Source organism: Salmo salar, chromosome ssa01 (genome assembly GCF_905237065.1).
Source record: "Salmo salar chromosome ssa01, Ssal_v3.1, whole genome shotgun sequence".
NCBI classification, from domain to species: domain Eukaryota; kingdom Metazoa; phylum Chordata; class Actinopteri; order Salmoniformes; family Salmonidae; genus Salmo; species Salmo salar.
In genome coordinates this window covers 143815724-143836995 of record NC_059442.1, presented here as the reverse complement: position 1 = coordinate 143836995, position 21272 = coordinate 143815724, and the positions used below count along the sequence as shown (strand labels likewise).

Genomic DNA, 21272 nt, shown 5'->3' with positions numbered 1-21272 from the left:
ATTTTGCCATGAGGCTAAGAGAGAATGTTGAGCTTTTAAAGCACATTTTCTGCAATTCTACACATTTTGCTATCATACCTCCTGGGGGCCCACAACATTTCGGTAATCCCACCCTGCAGTAAGTAATATTACTTTATCACAATTCCATGTAGCCTATGAACCAGCTTTCATCCTCGACCTAGGTTCCTGGAGTGCCGCAGGATTTTGTCCCAACTATACACCACACCAGACCAACTGAGCTAATTGATCAGTTCAGTGATGGCCTAATATTCAACACACCTGGTCTTCCAGGTTGGTTAAATCAAAAACATGAAGAGCCTGTGTAACCGATGTGAAATGGCTAGTTCGTTAGCGGTGGTGCGCGCTAATGGCGTTTCAATCAGTGACGTCACTCGCTCTGAGACCGCGGCTTTTGTGGCGCGATGGGTAACGATGCTTCGTGGGTCTCAGTTGTTGATGTGTCCCTGGTTCGAGCCCAGGTTGGGGCGAAGAGAGGGACGGAAACTACACTGTTACACCTGCAGCACTCCAGGACCAGGGTTGCCTAACCCTGACATAGAGAAGGATAGAGGCCTCTAGTGGCCAAAAAGGTTGTACTAGCATGGGCAGCGCCATTGAGGGCTTCTAACGTAGTCAACTGGGTGAGACTTCCAACATCATTAGCTGATTCCTCCGGGTGACCCTGTTGGAGTCATGTCCAACCGGGTTATCAGGAGGGATCAGCCTATTGTGAAGAAGAAACTACTTTAAAATGGAGATAGCATGGGCAGCGCCATTGAGGCTGTCACAGACGCTATAATGGCACAGATACAAAGATGAGTCCTCTATCTATCTCTATGGCCTAGGTTTACTAAAACTTTTTGGAGGTGGCAACGCTGCCATCTACCTACAAGATTGTACCTGGCTCTTCCTTCCTTCAGCCACGATATACACTGGAGCGCGCGTTCGCGTGCCACATCCTTTAGTGAAATGACACAATTTCGCTTCGCTATGCTGTTTCTGATAGAAACGCGGTAGATTGGAACCCATAGATAGGACGAGGAACTATACACATATTTGATGAACTGGAAAGGCTGGCCATTTTTTGTCGAGGGAGGTAAGAAACATTTTAAGTTAACCCAGTGCATGTTGAGATGAGGCTATTTTGAAAACAAATTGCTTTGTCAGCCCGTAGCATTGTTAGCTGCTGCCTGCCACACTGTCAACTGGGTTAGCCGCTAAACTAAGCCAGCTAACGTTAGCTCACAAGCTGATGGCAGTACAGAAAGCTAACTAATTACAGTTGGCTGGCTGGCTAGCTAGCTGGCAAGCAAACGTTTAGTGCTAGCCTGCTGATGTTAGGTAACGTTAGTTATCCAACGCAAAACTATGTAATTACGGGTGGTTATAGTTTCAGCCACGTTTAAATTTGATTGGCTTATTGGCTAACTTGCTTCCGGTGTTCAAGCGTTTTGTAGCCATATGTGTTCCTCGCTGGGTAGCTAGCCGGCTAACTGTAGCTAGCTATGCTTCAAATTTGTTTGATATAGATAATCACAATATCAACAAAGCCCCTCTGAACCATTTCTGTATTGTTGTCTATCCAGGTGTCAATTGGATTCTGAATCGTGACCCCGTCTCGTCTAACTTGAATTTTCTATGGCCGCCCCAGCCATGCAACAGCCCAGTTTCCTTCTGGTTAGTTGTATTGTGTTGCTTCTCGTCATGAGCAACGTGAACTTCTTGTTGCCTACATGAACTTGTCATGAGCCAAGTAATTGTCACATAATAGCTAGCGTAGTACCGTGGCAGCAGTAACTGTTGTCAGCAGTAATGATGTTGTCTTTTCTTTACAGGCCAACCTGAAAATTGACTCGACCACCAAGCCTTTTCTCCAGTGTTGCCAGGAACTGGTGAAGGTCATTGATGACTACCCTGTGAAAGTACAGTTTGTCTGTATAAACCAGTGTTGTTTATACAGACGGGGGGCAGTGGAGGAAGAGCATGTTTGTCAATAGGTCAGATCATCAATATCCAACTATGTCAATGTTTAGTCAGTCAGCGTGTCAGCTTTGTGCCTGAACCTGGTTCAACTCAACCATGTTACCTAATCACATTCATCCTCAGTTAATATCTCTCTCTGCAGGAGCTGCACCTGATCTTCCCCTGGCTGGTAGAGAGTGTTTTTGGCAGTCTGGATGGCATCATCGTGGGCTGGAACTTGCGATTTCTGCAGGCATGCAGCAATCAGTACAACATCGTCATGGACTTTCTCAATCCTAGGTATTCTGTCATCCTATGTCTGTCTTTATGTTCCTATGTCTTTCTGTCCACTGTCTACCTTTATGATGTTTAATTTTAGAAAAGCAGTAATTTACTGACTTAATTATGATCTCATGTGATTTTTCAGTGGTCCAATGATGAAGCTTGTGTACAAGCTTCAAGCAGAGGACTACAAATATGAAATACCAGTCAGCTTTCTGCCTGTAAGTTGCATCTCTTTTTTTGATACATAGCAAAGTCTTCCACAACTTATTTTTTACACTAACCACTTTTATTTATTTTTTTTCCCCCCGCTCTTGCAGGGTCCTGTAAAGGTGTCCATACAGGAAGGCGTCCTCCCAGATTGCCCACTTTTAAACAACAAGCTGCATTTTCCTCTGTCTGGTCTGCAGACACTCAGCCTGGCACTTAGTATCCTTACCGCCCAAACTCACTGGCCCTCGCTTTCTCAAAAACATTGTTGACAATGTATGTTTGTGATTTAGTATATTTTATAGTCTGGTCGTATGTCCTTAACCCTCTTCAGATCCCTTTGAATATTACATGTTTATGTTTGCCTCCAGTCTCATCACACCAAAGGTAACAATGCTCAACTGTCATTATAACAATATCTTATTTTGTGATGCATGAATCAGACTATTATTTGACCTCACACAAGTGTGTTGATGTTGTGTTCTCAGAACTACTCTCTAGGACCGCATGTGAGCAGCTTGGATAGTGCATACTTTGTGCTAGTGGACACCTACCTCAAGTATTTCCTCCCTACAGAGGGCAGTGTTCCCCCCTCTCCATTCACCTACAAAAGAGGCTCTGTGTCTCCACCTGCTCCCAGGTACTCTACAGTGGGGATAGAACTCCAAAGTCAGATGTGACTGAGAGCACTAACAGGGTTGTGATCCGTCTGGTGATAACATTTGAAGGATGCTACCTGAACTTGTCAAATAAGAGCAAATACTTTCTTATTCCTTTGCCTCCTTTTAGTTTCTCTTTCCTTCCTAATGCTAGGAAACTCAGTGCGCACTGTCATGTCTTTGGTGTCCAGGGCTTCCAGTGTGCCTTTTGCAGGGTATGGCACCCACAGCACCAGCCTCCTTAAGCGCCACATATCCCATCAGCCCTCAGTCACTGCTGACCCTGCAGCCCAGGAGATCTGGAGGTCAGAGGCATTACTACAGGTGAGCCTCCTTCATCCTTTGTCAGCCATGAATGGATTTGGTGTGACTGTCAGTCAGGTGTTTAGGGAATTGGGAATAAAACGTGTGTGTGTGTGTTATCCCCAGGTGTTTGTGGAGATGTGGCTGCATCACTACTCTCTGGAGATGTACCAGAAGCTGCAGTCCCCCCAGGTGAAGGTAAGAGCATGTCACACATGGCCCTTCCCACTACCAGTCTCAACCCCTTCACCTGCACTGCAGCACCGCACGGCTGACTGGCTGATCACTATTGCCCCCCCCTCACTTGAACCACAGCAGGGCTCACCCCATCGAGTACCATGATTGGCCTTCCTCCACCCCCACTGACATTTGCCTCATGGTGATCTGCATCAAATCAGCCTGTCCCCTGGCTTTCACAACTGGGACACAAAACGGGTCCCACTGTACTCTTTTTAACTAGAGGGGAATATTTATATCTGAATAAGATGTGCACTCTCACCTGGGCTATAGAAATGTGATTTGTAGCCATCTCCTTTTTCACTGCATAGGTATACTGTGTATTATTGTATTTCTTTCCGAATGCATCTTTGAGGGTAACTGGAAAATCAGACGGGGAGGTCTGGCTTTAGTTTGTCTTGACTATCCTTATTTGCATAGATTATGCAACATGAATACTATCAAAATGATCAAAGTTCAATGTGAAACCAATCAAAGGGCATGGGATCAGGCATTTCTAATTTTACCTGAAAGGCAGGCTTTTGTTTTGAGGATTTTCTTTGTTGCTGAATTATTGGCATATGGGCAACTGCAGTGCAAATTAACTGCACTGATTTTTGCATGTGTATCTGGTAGTAGTGCTTTTGCTTCTGTCAGACCTGTGCATGGTGTCTGTGGCTCCATTCACTGTTTCAGTACCCTTCTGTTGTTTATTTGGCTGTTGGGCTGCTCAGCTGGTTGTCATCTCTACATCAGTTCAATATAATCTAGCCAACACTTTTTCATTATTCATACACCTCTCAAATCCCCAAAGGCGTACAAGCCATATTCTTCCCCATCCCTGCTATCACCTAGTAGCCTAGTACGTATACCATCTTCTGTTAGAATGTATAGTTAAAGTATGTGGTCCTCCATAGTGTAAGAGATGCAGTACTCCCTCTCCCCTCTTAAAAAAAATTTAAAAAAAACTGCCGGTCATGGCCATTGGACCGAAACAATCCTTTAACCTTTGAACTGTTTTTCCCAAAAACCTCTAACAAATGTTTTTAACCATGTTTTGTGTCCCTCATTGTAGAGATGAATGGTTTTATCCCTCCTGTGTTTGGTGTGAAAGGGATACTACATCACTCTAGCTGCCATAGCATTGTGTTCATGTGGTCAATATATTTCTGTTTGTCTTTATCCTTTGTTGTTTCTACTTGTTTTCTCCTATTTTTGGTCTTCACCCCTTTTTCTTTGTGGATGCACCCCTTCCTTTCTATTCTCATGTTCACCTCCCTCTCTCTCTCTCTCCTATTTCCCCCACTGTAATGTTGTTTTCCTCCTCTTCCTCCCCTGGTTGTGATGGCTCGTACAGCTGGCGCTGCTGCAGTATCGCCTCAGTATGTCCAGCATGCTGTGCCAACCCCTGACCCCTCCTGGCTCTGGGACCCTCGACACGTACTCAAGTACTTTTCCCTTTTCATTCAATCCCACTAGGCTTGCTGGAGGTAAACCTAGGCCCTGAAGACAGAGTAGCGTTAAGGTTAGGACAGGAAGGTCAAGGGTACTTCTCTTCAAGAAAGCATTTGAATGCTGTTACAGTGCATTCTATAAAACCAACTGCCTGAACGCAACCAGTCAAAGACCTATCCTTGGATGGGCCCCATTTTGACAGCACATCATTTTGACATGTCAGACCATCTCACAGTAGAATATGGCCCATAGAGAAATATCCTTGAAAGGAGAATTTGAAGAGATCGACATTTTAATTTGTGCGTGTGTGCACGCACCCTTTTTTTCATTTAAAGCATGTCTTGCTATGTTACTATGTGGTTAATGTGTGTACCATTTTGTCTTTCTCATTTCATTTTTCCGTTCTGCGCAAACAATACTACAGTATTCAAAACATCATCAACCACATTGCCCTAAATCAATAAATTCATCATCAAATTGTCTACCTCATTCTAAGAATAATGGGCCTGAATCTCAATTTAAAGTATGTGCCTGTTTCTGAGCTAGACACATTGAATGCCTTTTCCAGATAGGCTTTTTCAACAGCAGGGTCATTTGAGAAACAGTACCAGGAATAGGGGTTATGTTCCAAGCCTGCTGTGTGATTGGTTATTGTTATCCGAGGACCTTCTTATGATTGGCTGCTGTCCCTGTGGATTTGTGTATGACTGGCTTCTGTTTCAGGAGCCATTCACCCCGACAGAGGAGCACGTTCTGGTGGTTCGTCTCCTAGTGAAGCACCTCCATGCCTTCTCCTGCAGCCTGAAACCTGAGCAGGTCTCCTCCTCAGCTCACTCCCACACCAGCCCTCTGGAGGAGTTGAAGAGGTGAGCTGAGCAGTGAGCACCACCAGGGTCAGACATTAGGGTCGACATTCTCTCAAACTTTACTGTAACTTTAAATGGTCTGGATCTAGTTTGGCCTATAATTCACTATGGCCCTGTCGTTGGTCTGTCTCTAGGGTGGTGGTCCATCGTTTTGTTCAGCAGAAGCTATATGTGTTCCTCCAGCACTGCTTTGGTCACTGGCCTTTAGATGCCTCCTTCAGAGTGGTAGGTATCACAGCTCAATCCTCAACCTTCTCAGCTTGGGTGAGGTGTTGGTGTCAATCACAACCTCTCATTGGGTCCAACCAATACAACTCACCACCTCTATAATGGAGATAAGAGCACACAAACATTTTTATCTCTAAAGCACCACTGTATCTCTACGTTTAGGTGTTGGAGACGTGGCTTAGCTACATCCAGCCATGGAGGTACACAGGAGAGAAGACCAATCCTCAGACAGACCAGAACAAAGGTGTACCTGAGAAATGGTGAGTTATTTGTTGGATCACCAGATGGGTCAGGCTGAATAAATGTGTTTGCAGTGCTTCCTTCCTTCAAGTCTTTGACTCTGAGGTACTGACAAGGAATTGGCTGTTTGTCTTATTGCTTCCTCAAATTTTTATATTTGTCTTCCTAACCAGTTTTTCTCAACAAAAATTCAGGAGCTTGTTTGTTCAGGAGAACCTGCTGATGTACACCAAGCTCTTTCAGGGCTTCCTAAACAGGGTGGTACGCACAGACCTGGTCAACGTCAAAAATGCACTAATGGTCTTCAGGGTGGCCAAAGTCTTCGCTCAGCCAAACCTATCAGAGATGATTCAGAAAGGTAAGGACAAAAACAGTCACCCAGCCTTATAATACTTGTGTGATGTATATGCACTAATAGTAATGTAATGGTCCAGCTACAGCAGTCTGAGCTGTCACTGCCCTGTCCTAATGTAATTCTCCTGTCCTTCCACTTCCTGTCCCTCCCCAGGAGAGCAGCTGTTTCTGGAGCCGGAGCATGTCCTCCACCACCGGCAGCACCGGTGCTTCCTCTCGCCGGGCCACGGTGGCAGCTTTTTATCGGCCCGGCAGCCTGTGGTGACAGACAGGGTGTTCAGGGTGAAGAGCCACGTGTATGGTCTGGAGGGCCAGGACTGTCAGTATAAACAGATGTTCGGCACGGAGCTGAGGGGCACGGTGAGTGGAGCAGAGGGGACCATACTAGAGATCGAGTGAATTTCAATTCCAGATAGTTTGCAAATCCCAGTTCTGAAATTGAGCCCAACTTTGGGAGAAAAGATCTGAGATTTCTAAGCACGCCACTAGTGAGCTAACATTAGCCACCAGCTATCAGCATAATCTGTGTGGATTTGATTGAATTAGCTTGGCTTACTCTTCGCTGAGCGAATATTTATTTTATTTTTTAAATCTTTTTTTTATATATTTATTTGTATTTTTAGATTTTTTTAAACAGCAATGTCTTATTTTTCCGCTTTTAAACAACTAATTGACCAACGTCAGTTAAATTATTTGAATTCCATTTCCTTTTTTTATTTTTCTGTGAGCTCAATGAGCACATTGCACAGTTTCTCTAGAGATCAATCAGATCCAGCCTGAACTGTGTGACGTAGGGGAGTTGTACTTTCAAACAGGCCAATATTCTACATAGTTTTGTGCATTAAAACATGGTAATTAACTACAATGACCATAATCCAATGTGCATCTACTTGTCCAGTCTGTTTCTTTTATGCCTGCTATGGAAGAGACAAAGAATGTGCGATTGTAAGGCGATCTAGAGTGCAGCTGTTTCGGTCGAGGTATCTCTACCTGAAAATACATGATCTAAGTGATTGATAGTTGGTATTCAGCAGTCATAAAAGTATACCTTATTTACTTTGAAGAAGTACAAAATAGTGATTTGTCAGACAGCATAGGCAGCAGCTCTATAGAGATGACTTGGAATTAAATAATAAAGTCATCAAAAAAATGTAATACACCTGAAAAAGTTGAGTAATGTGAATAAATGATGGTTAAGTGATGAGCAGTAATGGTCAGTCACTACCATCATGGGACTTTAATTGTTTTATTATGTGTTACAGCATTCAACCCAAATTATCTAAATTGAAAACCAAGATATATTTTTTTAAATAATCTAACTGAACTGACTTCAAAAAGCACTAATCACTCAGCACTATTTACTGTTCACTAATTGTATTAGTTAACTAGTCTCAGTGTGGTAAAATGGAAGGTTGGGGGGGTATTATATTGATATGACAAGTATCAATATGCTAGTCGGCTGTACCTGCAACGAAACTTCAGTATTTCTCCTCTATAGCTCGAGCCAACATGTTTTCAGCACTTTCATTTCCATGACTGCTCAAAACCAATTTTTATTATGGCCGTCTTGTCCCTCTGTAGCAGACATGAGTGTACAAAACATTAGGAACATGCTTTTTCCATTACCGACTGACCAGGTGAAAGTTATGATCCCTTATTGATGTCACTTGTTAAATCCACTTCAGTGTCGGTGAAAGGGAGGAGACAGGCTAAAGAACCATTATTTTTTTGAAGCGTTGAGACAATTGAGAAATGGATTCTGTGTGCCATTCAAAGGGTGAATGGCCAAGAAAATAATTTAAGTGCCTTTGAACAGGGTATGGTGGCAGGCACACTGGTTTGAGTGTCAAGAACTGCAACGCTGCTGGATTTTTCAAGCTCAACATTTTCCCGTGTGTATCAAGAATGGTCCACTGCCCAAAGGAAATCCAGCCAACTTGACCCAATTGTGGGAAGCATTGAAGTCAACATGGGCCAGCATCCTTGTGGAACGCTTTTGACACCTTGTAAAGTCAATGTCTCGACGAACTGAGGCTGATCAGAGGACAAAAGGGGGTGCAACACAGTATTAGGAAGGTGGTCCTAGTGTTTTGTATAGTGCGCAATATATTTGGAACATCGAATCACAATAAAATTGCAGTATCAAATCGCAATACATATCGTATCTGCACCTAAGTATCAAGATAGTATCATGAGGTCCCTGAAAATTCCCAGTGCTAGTAAAATGTGCTAGCTACATTCTGCGAGATTAGATCTCTCTGTGCTGCACTCTGTGTTGCTGTTGCTTGCTGACTGTCTTGGTAAGACTACGTTCTTGTTTATCACAAGACCCAACCGTCTAGGCCTGCCCTTTTGTCTTAGATGGACCAAATATAAACGTTGTCATCCTCCTTTGGTGTAGGTCTTGAAGCTCATTCAGATCATCGACCAGGCGAGGCAGACCGCCAAGAAGATATCAGATCAGTCAGCTGAGGTGGCGGCCAACAACTCCTTCATGTCCTGGTTTGGAATGGGCTCCCCTGACCTCAACTACACCTTCAATGGAGGAGAGGTGGATGACACCGGGGCGTGTGTTAAGACCCATGAGTTTCTGGAGAGGTCTCTGGACTACCTCTGTCAGATATTTCGGGTAGGTTTACACATCACTTTTCCTGAATATTTAGCATGAGCTAATGCAGACTTAATTCCTCAACTCATGCTATGTTTTGTCATCTACAGCTGAATGCAGGACAACTGTCTCAGCTGATGGCTACCCTAGGCTCTGGTCAGGACGATGGGAACTCCAAGCAGCTACCAGACTGTGTTCAAGGGCAGAAAGGACTCATCCTCACAGACCTGGGCCGGATGCAGGTCAGACTACTTATTCAACTTTAATAACCAAACCCCAACATCACATATCATAAGGGATATATGCATCTCACACACTGTTAAATATGTGATGTTTTTGCAGGTCATCAATGGACTGCGAGATTTGAGATAGAGTACCAAGGGGACCCGGAGCTTCAGCCCATCAGGAGCTATGAGAACGCCATCCTGGTCAGACTGTTCTTCAAGATCTCATCTCTGGTGAATGAGAGGGTATGTGACATGGCAATTCTTTGCGATTTGCAAAACTGATACCCTGAACCTGTAATTTCTATTTGACTGTGAGACCTCAGCAGTGCTGTTAAGTATCATGATCTATTCTGAAATATGTACATCTGTTGTATACACCCAAAAGATGAACTAAGAGAATATGGGTTTTCATAGAAGTCAGAGTTCTGTCTGTTTTGGCCTGTCATAATTGTTGCCTCTCTCCCATCCAAAGTTCGGAGGTCACATGGATGCTCTGTGCTCGCGGCCGGACTTCCTGGGCCAGTTGGGACGGCACTACCTGGCCAGCCCCGAGGCCGTGGCGGATGGCAGGCGCAGGAGCCCAGAGACGCGAGTAACAGCGGAGAGGATCCGACGGCCACGGCTAAGCCTGCGCATGCTGGCGAGCTACAGAACCCTGCTGATGCTTTTACTGCTCTACCTGTTTGGGGCACTGTTCTCATTCGGCCCCATGTCCAGCACACTACTCATCCTTACAGGAGGCTTTCTCTACGGACTCTTAAGTTGCCCTGTTTGGAGATAAACTCAAGTCCCAGTAGCAGGAGAATGAAATGGCTTTTTTTTGCCACTTGCCTTCATGCTTGGCCACCTATTGTGATAAATGTTGTTCTTTTTAATCTTGTAAATAAATGCAAGCGCATTGCTGTTTGGATGTCGTTATGCTAAATATAAATATTTTTTAAGCTGTTTTACTGGTTGATATGTAAAGGAAAGTTCGGTTTAAAATTCTAACAAGATATTGAATCTTTGTCACTTGAGCAATGACAGGATGGTGGTGATTATTGTCAAACTACAAGATTTACAGGTGTAATAAAGACTTGCACTAGTATTCTTACCTCAATGGGAAAGGAAAATGTAGGTTTCTGGCAAAAATAGACATACCTGAACGTATTTATTTTTCATGAGCTGGCCATAAACAATTACAGTTAATGTTGCATAGTTTTAGGACGGTCTAGAATTGACCTTTTCTTGTAAAAAAAATAGTTATAAATTGCTGAGGTGTCCTCACTTTAGGACACAAGCACAAATAATATTAACATTATTTGTACTTGAAATACCAAATACAATATCAGCATGTTAACTGTAAAATCGCCTAAATGCACTATCAATTTAGGAGTCTACAATCTCACCATGCTCAACCTGCTCGCAGTGCTAGAGGCATCACTACAGACCCGGGTTCGATCCTGGGCTGTATCACAACCGGCCGTGGACTGGAGTCCCATAGGGCGGCACACAATTGGCCCTGTGTCGTCTAGGTTAGGGGAGGGTTTGGCCGGGGGCTTTACAAGTAGGCCATCATTGTAAATAAGAATTAGTTCTTAACTGACTTACCTAGTTAAAAAACTTTAATGTTTTATGATAGAGTGGCGACCTGTCATTCAGGGCAGATGAGCCCATCTTGTTCAGAAAAATAATTATTGTTTTTTTATATTATTTTGGCATTAATGTGTCACATATCAGTTTGCAAACCAATGTAAAAAAAAATATATATATATATACATTACCGTTCAAAAGTTCTAGTTTCACCTACAAATATTCCATGGAAACATACATGAAATGAGTTGCAAAATGATAGAAAATATAGTCAAGATGTTGACAAGGTTATAAATGATATTTCAATTAAATAATAGTGTCCTTCAAACTTTGCTTTCGTCAAAGAATCCTCCATTTGCAGCAATTACAGCCTTGCAGACATTTAGCATTCTAGTTGTCAATTTGTTGAGGTAATCTGAAGAGATTTCACCCCATGCTTCCTGAAGCACCTCCCACAAATTGGATTGACTTGATGGGCACTTCTTATGTACCATACGGTCAAGCTATTCCCACAGCAGGGTTGAGATCCGGTGACTGTGATGGTGACTGTGCTGGCCACTCCATTATAGACAGAATACCAGCTAACTGCTTTTTTCCTAAATAGTTATTGCATAGTTTGGAGCTGTGCTTTGGGTCATGGTCCTGTTGTAGGAGGAAATTGGCTCCAATTAAGCGCCGTCCACAGGGTATGGCATGGTGTTGCATAATGGAGTGATAGCCTTCCGTCTTCAAGATCCCTTTTACCCTGTACAAATGTCCCACTTTACCACCACCAAAGCACTCCCAGACCATCACATTGCCTCCACCGTGCTTGACAGATAGCGTCAAGCACTACTCCAGCATCTTTTCATTTTTTATGCATCTCACAAATGTTTTTCTTTCTGATTGAATTGAATTCATTTTGACCAACAGACATATCAGAACACCTCAGACTTAGATTTGTCTGTCCATAACACATTTTTCCAATCTTCCTCTGTCTAATGTCTGTGTTCTTTTGCCCATCTTAATCTTTTATTTTTATTGGCCAGTCTGAGATATGTGTTTTTCTTTGCAACTCTGCCTAGAAGGCCAGCATTCCTAAGACGCCTCTTCAATGTTAACGTTGAGACTGGTGTTTTGCGGGTACTATTTAATGAAGCTGCCAGTTGAGGACTTGTGAGGTGTCTGTTTTTCAAACTAGATACTCTAATGTACTTGTCCTCTTGCTCAGTTATGCACCGGGGCCTCCCACTCCTCTTTCTATTCTGGCTAGAGACAGTTTGCGCTGTTCTGTGAAGGGAGTAGTACACAGCGTTGTACAAGATCTTTAGTTTCTTGGCAATTTCTGGCTTGGAATAGCCTTCATTTCTCAGAACAAGAATAGACATGAGTTTCAGAAGAAAGTTCTTTGTTTCTGGCCATTTTGAGCCTGTAATCGAAACCACAAATGCTGATGCTCAAAATACTCAACTAGTCTAAAGAAGGCCAGTTTTATTGCTTCTTTAATCAGAACTACAGTTTTCAGCTGTGCTAACATAATTGCAAAAGGTTTTTCTAATGATCAATTAAATGATCAATTTTCTAATGATCAATTAAAAGTATAAACTTGGATTAGCTAACACAACGTGCCATTGGAACACAGGAGTGATGGTTGCTGATAATGGGCCTCTGTACGCCTATGTAGATATTCCATACAAAATCAGCCGTTTCCAGCTACAATAGTCATTTACAACATTAACAATGTCTACACTGTATTTCTGATCAATTTGATGTTATTTTAATGGACAAAAAAAAATGCTTTTCTTTCAAAAACAAGGACATTTCTATGTGACCCCAAACTTTTGAACGGTATATATACAGTACCAGTCAAAAGTTTGGAAACACCTACTCATTCAAGGTTTTTCTTCTTCTGGAATAATAGTGAAGACATCAAAACTATGAAATAAAACATATGTAATCATGTGGTAACCAAAAAAGTGTTAAACAAATCAAAATATATACTGCTCAAAAAAATAAAGGGAACACTTAAACAACACAATGTAACTCCAAGTCAATCACACTTCTGTGAAATCAAACTGTCCACTTAGGAAGCAACACTGATTGACAATAAATTTCACATGCTGTTGTGCAAATGGAATAGACAACAGGTGGAAATTATAGGCAATTAGCAAGACACCCCCAATAAAGGAGTGGTTCGGCAGGTGGTGACCACAGACCACTTCTCAGTTCTTATGCTTCCTGGCTGATGTTTTGGTCACTTTTGAATGCTGGCGGTGCTTTCACTCTAGTGGTAGCATGAGACGGAGTCCACAACCCACACAAGTGGCTCAGGTAGTGCAGCTCATCCAGGATGGCACATCAATGCGAGCTGTGGCAAGAAGGTTTGCTGTGTCTGTCAGCGTAGTGTCCAGAGCATGGAGGCGCTACCAGGAGACAGGCCAGTACATCAGGAGATGTGGAGGAGGCCGTAGGAAGGCAACAACCCAGCAGCAGGACCGCTACCTCCGCCTTTGTGCAACGAGGAGCAGGAGGAGCACTGCCAGAGCCCTGCAAAATGACCTCCAGCAGACCACAAATGTGCATGTGTCTGCTCAAACGGTCAGAAACAGACTCCATGAGGGTGGTATGAGGGCCCGACGTCCACAGGTGGGGGTTGTGCTTACAGCCCAACACCGTGCAGGACGTTTGGCATTTGCCAGAGAACACCAAGATTGGCAAATTCGCCACTGGCGCCCTGTGCTCTTCACAGATGAAGCAGGTTCACACTGAGCACATGTGACAGACGTGACAGAGTCTGGAGACGCCGTGGAGAACGTTCTGCTGCCTGCAACATCCTCCAGCATGACCGGTTTGGCGGTGGGTCAGTCATGGTGTGGGGTGGCATTTCTTTGGGGGCCGCACAGCCCTCCATGTAGCCTGACTGCCATTAGGTACCGAGATGAGATCCTCAGACCCCTTGTGAGACCATATGCTGGTGCGGTTGGCCCTGGGTTCCTCCTAATGCAAGACAATGCTAGACCTCATGTGGCTGGAGTGTGTCAGCAGTTCCTGCAAGAGGAAGGCATTGATGCTATGGACTGGCCCGCCCATTCCCCAGACCTGAATCCAATTGAGCACATCTGGGACATCATGTCTTGCTCCATCCACCAACGCCACGTTGCACCACAGACTATCCAGGAGTTGGTGGATGCTTTAGTCCAGGTCTGGGAGGAGATCCCTCAGGAGACCATCCGGCACCTCATCAGGAGCATGCCCAGGCGTTGTAGGGAGGTCATACAGGCACGTGGAGGCCACACACACTACTGAGCCTCATTTTGACTTGTTTTAAGGACATTACATCAAAGTTGGATCAGCCTGTAGTGTGGTTTTCCACTTTAATTTTTAGTGTGACTCCAAATCCACACCTCCATGGGTTGATGAATTGGATTTCCATTGACTATTTTTGTGTGATTTTGTTGTCAGCACATTCAACTATGTAAAGAAAAAAGTATTTAATAAGATTATTTCTTTCATTCAGATCTAGGATGTGTTGTTTAAGTGTTCCCTTTATTTTTTTGAGCAGTGTATATTTTATATTTGAGATTCTTCAAAGTAGCCACACTTTGCCTTTATGACAGCTTTGCACACTCTTGGCATTCTCTCAACTAACTCCATGAGGAATGCTTTTCCAACAGTCTTGAAGGAGTTCCCAGTGTCAGTGTCACCAGCAAAGCACCCCTCACCATCACACCTCCTCCATGCTTCACGGTGGGAACCACACATACGGAGATATCCATTTACCTACTGTAAGTCTCACAAGGACACGACGGTTGGAACCAAAAATCTTGAATTTGGACTTTTCAGACCAAAGGACAGATTTATACCGGTCTAATGTCCATTGCTCTCCTTTTTTGTGTCCTTTAGTAGTGGATTCTTTGGAGCAATTGGACCATGAAGGCTTGATTCACACTGTCTCCTCTGAACAGTTAATGTTGAGATGTGTCTGTTACTTGAACTCTGTGAAGCATTTATTTGTGCTGCAATATCTGAGGCTGGTAACTCTAATTAACTTATCCTCTGCAGCTGAGGTACAGTTGAAGTCGTAAATTTACATACACCTTGGCTAAATACATTTAAACTCAGTTTTTCACAATTCCTGACATTTAATCCTAGTAAAAAATCCCTGTTTTAGGCCAGTTAGGATCACCACTTTATTTTTAAGAATGTGAAATGTCAGAATAATATTAGAGAGAGAATGATTTATTTCAGGTTTTATTTCTTTCATCACATTCCCAGTGGGTCAAGTAAACATACACTCTATTAGTATTTGGTAGCATTGCCTTTAAAATGTTTAACTTGGGTTAAGCACCCCCACAACATGCTGCTGCCACCCCCGTGCTTCACGTTTGGAATGGTGTTCTTTGGCTTGCAAGCCTCCCCCTTTTTCCTCCAAACATAACGATGGTCATTATGGCCAAACAGTTCCATTTTTGTTTAATCAGACCAGAGGAAATTTCTCCAAAAAGTACGATCTTTGTACCCATGTGCAGTTGCAAACCATAGCCTGGCTTTTTTTATGGCGGTTTTGGAGCAGTGGCTTCTTCCTTGCTGAGCTGCCTTTCAGGTTATGTCGATATAGGACTCGTTTTACTGTGGATATAGATACTATTGTACCTGTTTCCTCCAGCATCTTCACAAGGTCCTTTGCTGTTGTTCTGGGATTGGTTTGCACTTTTCGCACCAAAGTATGTTCTTCTCTAGGAGACAGAACGCTTCTCCTTCTTGAGCGGTATGACGGCTGCATGGTCCTATGGTGTTTATACTTGCGTACTATTGTTTTGTACAGATGAACGTGGTACCTTCAGGCGTTTGGAAATTGCTCCCAAGGATGAAACAGACTTGTGGAGGCCTACAATTTATTTTCTGAGGTCTTGGCTGATTTCTTTTGTTTTTCCAATGATGTCCAGCAAAAAGGCACCGAGTTTGAAGGTAGGCCTTGAAATACATCCGCAGGTACACCTCCAATTGAATCAAATGATGTCAATTAGCCTATCAGAAGCTTCTAAAGCCATGACATCATTTTCTGGAATTTTCCTAGCTGTTTAAAGGCACAGTTAACTTAGTGTATGTAAACTTCTGACCTACTGGAATTGTGATACAGTGAATTATAAGTGAAATAATCTTTCTGTAAACAATTGTTGGGAAAATTACATGTGTCATGCACAAATTAGATGTCCTAACTGACTTGCCAAAACTAGTTTGCTAACAAGAAGTTTGTGGAGTGGTTGAAAAACGAGTTTTAATGACTCCAACCTAAGTGTATGTAAACTTCTGACTTCAACTGTAACTCTGGGTCTTCCTTTCCTTTGGCGGTCCTCATGAGAGCCAGTTTCATTATAGCGCTTGATGGTTTTTCGACTGCACTTGAAGAAACTTTCAAAGTTTTGGAAATTTTCCACATTGATTGACCTTCATGTCTTAAAGTAATGATGGACTGTCGTTTCTCTTTGCTTTTTTTTTTTAGCTGTTCTTGATATAATATGGACTTTGTATTTTACCAAATAGGGCTATCTTCTGTATACTACCCCTACCAAGTAAAAACACAACTGATTGGCTCAAACACATTAATCAATCAATCAAATGTATTTATTAAGCCCTTCTTACATCAGCTGATGTCACAAAGTGCTGTACAGAAACCCAGCCTAAAACCCCAAACAGCAAGCAATGCAGGTGTAGAAGCACAGCGGCTAGGAAAAACTCCCTGGAAAGGCCAGAACCTAGGAAGAAACCTAGAGAGGAACCAGGCTATGAGGGGTGGCTCTTCTGGCTGTGCCGGGTGGAGATTATAACAGAACATGGCCAAGATGTTCAAATGTTCATAGATGACCAGCAGGGTCAAATAATAATAATCACAGTTTTTGTCGAGGGTGCAACAGGTCAGCACCTCAGGAGTAAATGTCAGTTGGCTTTTCATAGCCGATCATTCAGAGTATCTCTACTGCTCCTGCTGTCTCTAGAGCGTTCAAAACAACGAGTCTGGGACAGGTAACATGTCCGGTGAACAGGTCAGGATTCCATAGCCGCAGGCAGAACAGTTGAAACTGGAGCAGCAGCACGGCCATTAAGAAGGAAAGAAACTCCATAAACTAACTTTTAACAAGGCACACCTGTTAATTGAAATACATTCCAGGTGACTACTTCATTAAGCTGGTTGAGAGAATGCCAAGAGTGTGCAAAGCCGTCATCAAGGTAAAGGGTGGCTACTTTTAAGAATCTCAAATATAAAATATATTTTGATTTGATATGAATATGATTCGTTTAACACTTTTTTGGTTGAACCATTGAATGAGCAGGTGTGGCGAAACTTCTGACTGGTACTGTATATCATTGTGTTAATAAAGTCCCAAACAAATGTTGTCTCTTTTTTGCTTTCTTGAGTAAGGCAGCTCCAAAATACAGGTGTTTCAACCTAGCTCAGTGCTTTCTGTGGTCGTGGGGCAGCAAGTGGAAAATATGGAGTGTAGGGGTTAGTAATGTTCTCTAGTTGCTCCATGATTGGCTTGGTGATTTGTCACTCATGGGGACAATACGTCAACACAGAATCTATGGGTAGAGCTCGAAATTTCAAGCCCCTTGGGTGCTGCCATACAGTTATATTATGAGTGCCAATCCAAGAAGGCTCAAGGTCATTGGCCACAGATAAAATGACGTCAAATCACGTTAAATCTACAGTAGCTTTGATTGGACAGCGTCAACATCATACTTTCCAAATCTTAGCTAGGAGTCATCATCATGAATCAAGTCAACAATCTACTGGAAAATCCTTTTTAATCCTTGTCATATGAAGAGAATTAATGAAGAGAAATTTTAGATAAAAATGTATCAGTGCTCATCGGCCATTGGACATAAACATTACACAACAAGTTGGAAATCGCAAATTCAACAATGAGTGGTTTGGAAGGAATCAGTAGCTAACTGCAAGCATTGCAAAGCAATAACATTTACATTACATTTAAATTTAAGTCATTTAAGGCTCTTATCCAAAGCGACTTACAAAATGGTGCATTCACCTTATGATATCCAGTGGAACAACCACTTTACAATAGTGCATCTAAATATTTTAAGGGGGGGGGGTTAGAAGGATTACTTTATCCTATCCTAGGTATTCCTTAAAGAGGTGGGGTTTCAGGTGTCTCCGGAAGGTGGTGATTGACTCCGCTGTCCTGGCGTCGTGAGGGAGCTTGTTCCACCATTGGGGTGCCAGAGCAGCGAACAGTTTTGACTGGTCTGAGCGGGAACTGTGCTTCCTCAGAGGTAGGGGGGCCAGCAGGCCAGTGGTGGATGAACGCAGTGCCCTTGTTTGGGTGTAGGGCCTGATCAGAGCCTGAAGGTATGGAGGTGCCGTTCCCTTCACAGCTCCGTAGGCAATCACCATGGTCTTGTAGCGGATGCGAGCTTCAACTGGAAGCCAGTGGAGAGAGCGGAGGAGCGGGGTGACGTGAGAGAACTTGGGAAGGTTGAACACCAGACGGGCTGCGGCGTTCTGGATGAGTTGTAGGGGTTTAATGGCACAGGCAGGGAGCCCAGCCAACAGCGAGTTGCAGTAATCCAGACGGGAGATGACAAGTGCCTGGATTAGGACCTGCGCCGCTTCCTGTGTGAGGCAGGGTCGTACTCTGCGAATGTTGTAGAGCATGAACCTACAGGATCGGGTCACCGCCTTGATGTTAGTGGAGAACGACAGGGTGTTGTCCAGGATCACGCCAAGGTTCTTAGCACTCTGGGAGGAGGACACAAGGGAGTTGTCAACCGTGATGGCGAGATCATGGAACGGGCAGTCCTTCCCCGGGAGGAAGAGCAGCTCCGTCTTGCCGAGGTTCAGCTTGAGCTGGTGATCCGTCATCCACACTGATATGTCTGACAGACATGCAGAGATGCGATTCGCCGCCTGGTTATCAGAAGGGGGAAAGGAGAAGATTAATTGTGTGTCGTCTGCATAGCAATGATAGGAGAGACCATGTGAGGATATGACAGAGCCAAGTGACTTGGTGTATAGCGAGAATAGGAGAGGGCCTAGAACAGAGCCCTGGGGGACACCAGTGGTGAGAGCGCATGGTGCGGAGACAGATTCTCGCCACGCCACCTGGTAGGAGCGACCTGTCAGGTAGGACGCAATCCAAGCGTGGGCCGCGCCGGAGATGCCCAACTCGGAGAGGGTGGAGAGGAGGATCTGATGGTTCACAGTATCAAAGGCAGCAGATAGGTCTAGAAGGATGAGAGCAGAGGAGAGAGAGTTAGCTTTAGCAGTGCAGAGAGCCTCCGTGACACAGAGAAGAGCAGTCTCAGTTGAATGCCCAGTCTTGAAACCTGACTGATTAGGATCAAGAAGGTCATTCTGAGAGAGATAGCAGGAGAGCTGGCCAAGGACGGCACGTTCAAGAGTTTTGGAGAGAAAAGAAAGAAGGGATACTGGTCTGTAGTTGTTGACATCGGAGGGATCGAGTGTAGGTTTTTTCAGAAGGGGTGCAACTCTCGCTCTCTTGAAGACGGAAGGGACGTAGCCAGCGGTCAAGGATGAGTTGATGAGGGAGGTGAGGTAGGGGAGAAGGTCTCCGGAAATGGTCTGGAGAAGAGAGGAGGGGATAGGGTCAAGTGGGCAGGTTGTTGGGCGGCCGGCCGTCACAAGACGCGAGATTTCATCTGGAGAGAGAGGGGAGAAAGAGGTCAAAGCACAGGGTAGGGCAGTGTGAGCAGGACCAGCGGTGTCGTTTGACTTAGCAAACGAGGATCGGATATCGTCAACCTTCTTTTCAAAATGGTTGACGAAGTCATCCGCAGAGAGGGACGAGGGGGGGGAGGGGGAGGAGGATTCAGGAGGGAGGAGAAGGTAGCAAAGAGCTTCCTAGGGTTAGAGGCAGATGCTTGGAATTTAGAGTGGTAGAAAGTGGCTTTAGCAGCAGAGACAGAAGAGGAGAATGTAGAGAGGAGTGAGTGAAAGGATGCCAGGTCCGCAGGGAGGCGAGTTTTCTTCCATTTCCGCTCGGCTGCCCGGAGCCCTGTTCTGTGAGCTCGTAGTGAGTCGTTGAGCCACGGAGCAGGAGGGGAGAACCGAGCCGGCCTGGAGGATAGGGGACAGAGAAAATCAAAGGATGCAGAAAGGGAGGAGAGGAGGGTTGAGGAGGCAGAATCAGGAGATAGGTTGGAGAAGGTTTGAGCAGAGGGAAGAGATGATAGGATGAAAGAGGAGAGAGTAGCGGGAGAGAGAGAGCGAAGGTTGGGACGGCGCAATACCATCCGAGTAGGGGCAGAGTGAGAAGTGTTGGATGAGAGCAAGAGGGAAAAGGATACAAGGTAGTGGTCGGAGATTTGGAGGGGAGTTGCAATGAGATTAGTGGAAGAACAGCATCTAGTAAAGATGAGGTCAAGCGTATTGCCTGCCTTGTGAGTAGGGGGGGAAGGTGAGAGGGTGAGGTCAAAAGAGGAGAGGAGTGGAAAGAAGGAGGCAGAGAGGAATGAGTCAAAGGTAGACGTGGGGAGGTTAAAGTCACCCAGAACTGTGAGAGGTGAGCCATCCTCAGGAAAGGAACTTATCAAGGCGTCAAGCTCATTGATGAACTCTCCAAGGGAACCTGGAGGGCGATAAATGATAAGGATGTTAAGCTTGAAAGGGCTGGTAACTGTGACAGCATGGAATTCAAATGAGGAGATAGACAGATGGGTCAGGGGAGAAAGAGAGAATGTCCACTTGGGAGAGATGAGGATTCCAGTGCCACCACCCCGCTGGCTCGATGCTCTAGGGGTGTGCGAGAACACGTGGGCAGACGAAGAGAGAGCAGTAGGAGTAGCAGTGTTATCTGTGGTAATCCATGTTTCCGTCAGCGCCAGGAAGTCTAGGGACTGGAGGGTAGCATAGGCTGAGATGAACTCAGCCTTGTTGGCTGCAGACCGGCAGTTCCAGAGGCTGCCGGAGACCTGGAACTCCACGTGGGTCGTGCGCGCTGGGACCACCAGGTTGGAGTGGCAGCGGCCACGCGGTGTGAAGCATTTGTATGGCCTGTGCAGAGAGGAGAGAACAGGGATAGACAGACACATAGTTGACAAGCTACAGAAGTGTTGTTTCTTGTATTATTGT

The 21272-nt window shown here is 44.5% G+C and overlaps 1 pseudogene; it reads left to right on the top strand.

The window, feature by feature from the left end:
• Positions 1–781: 781 nt before the first annotated feature.
• On the top strand, positions 782–10454 carry LOC123725537 (sphingomyelin phosphodiesterase 4-like; annotated as a pseudogene).
• Positions 10455–21272: the final 10818 nt, after the last annotated feature.